General features: G+C 38.5%; 1 non-coding gene across 1 annotated transcript; it reads right to left on the bottom strand.

The window, feature by feature from the left end:
- Nucleotides 1-284: 284 nt before the first annotated feature.
- LOC131169873 (small nucleolar RNA R71) lies at nt 285-391 on the bottom strand. Its single transcript, XR_009140822.1, has one exon. It is a non-coding gene; the product is annotated as a small nucleolar RNA R71 (small nucleolar RNA).
- Between the last annotated feature and the right edge of the window lie 836 nt (nt 392-1,227).

Raw genomic sequence — 1,227 nt, 5'->3', positions numbered from 1 at the left:
ATTTTGAACTGAAGCCTGCACTTTGTTAGATGGTACAACAGACACAATTTGGAGGAAATCCAAGTGAAAGTCCATATGTGCATCTAGCACACTTTCTTGAGATCAGTGATATGTTGAAGATAAATGGAGTTTCTGATGATGCAATTCGACTCAGATTATTTCCTTTTTCTCTAAAGGACAGAGCTAGAGAGTGGTTACATTCTTTGCCACCAGGTTCTATCACAGCATGGGATGAACTTTCTTAAGCATTTTTAGCTCAATATTTTCCACCAAGCAAGACAGCTAAGCTAAGAAATGAGCTGACTTCTTTCAAACCTAGAGATGATGAGAGCTTGTATGAAGCATGGGAGAGGTACAAGGATTTGCAAAGGAGATGTCCACATCATGGGATTCCTAAGTGGATGCTTGTTCAACACTTTTACAATGGAGTTTCACCAGCTATTAGAAGTACAATTGATGCATCTTCTGGAGGTGATCTTATGGAAAAATATGAAGATGAAGCTTTTTCTGCTCTTGATAAAATTGCTTATAACAATTACCAATGGAGTTGTGAGAGGAATGAGATCAAGAAACTAGCTGGTATGTTTGAGCTTGATGCCATGAATATGATTAATGCTAAGTTTGATGCTTTGACAAGGAAGATGGACAAGCTAAGCATGAAAGTAGATTCTTCAGCTGGAGGTTCTAGTAATTCAGTAGAAGTTGGAGCTGCAAATGTCAATTGTGCAGCAGATTTTTTTGCACTTAATCAAGATTTTTCAAGTGAGCAAGTGGATTATTTGGGGAACTACAATCAAAGACCAGGTGGTAACCTATTTTCTGAAACTTATGATCCAGCATGGAGAAACCACCCCAATTTCTCTTGGGGAGGTAGACAAGGGCAAAATTAGAATTTTCAGCAACCTTCTGGATATCAGCAAAATCAGAATTTTCAGCACAATAGAGGTCCTCCTCCTAGAATTTCTAAACATCAAAATGCACCTGCTCCACCTTTACCACAACAAGCACAACCAGACAAGACAGCTAGATTGGAATCTATGATTGAAACTCTACTTGTGAGCCACCAAAGTCAACAAGAAATGATTTATCAATTAGCATCTAAAGTAGATCAAATGGCAACACACAACAAGATGCTAGAGAATCAAATAGCTCAACAAGCTAGCTCTTCAAGTAACAAAGCATTTGGGAAGCTCCCTAGCCTACCAGAAAATTCAAGGGAACATTGCA

Source organism: Hevea brasiliensis, chromosome 1 (assembly GCF_030052815.1).
Source record: "Hevea brasiliensis isolate MT/VB/25A 57/8 chromosome 1, ASM3005281v1, whole genome shotgun sequence".
NCBI classification, from domain to species: Eukaryota; Viridiplantae; Streptophyta; class Magnoliopsida; order Malpighiales; family Euphorbiaceae; genus Hevea; species Hevea brasiliensis.
The sequence above is the reverse complement of the archived record's forward strand: the minus strand, read 5'-3'. Positions and strand labels throughout refer to the sequence as shown.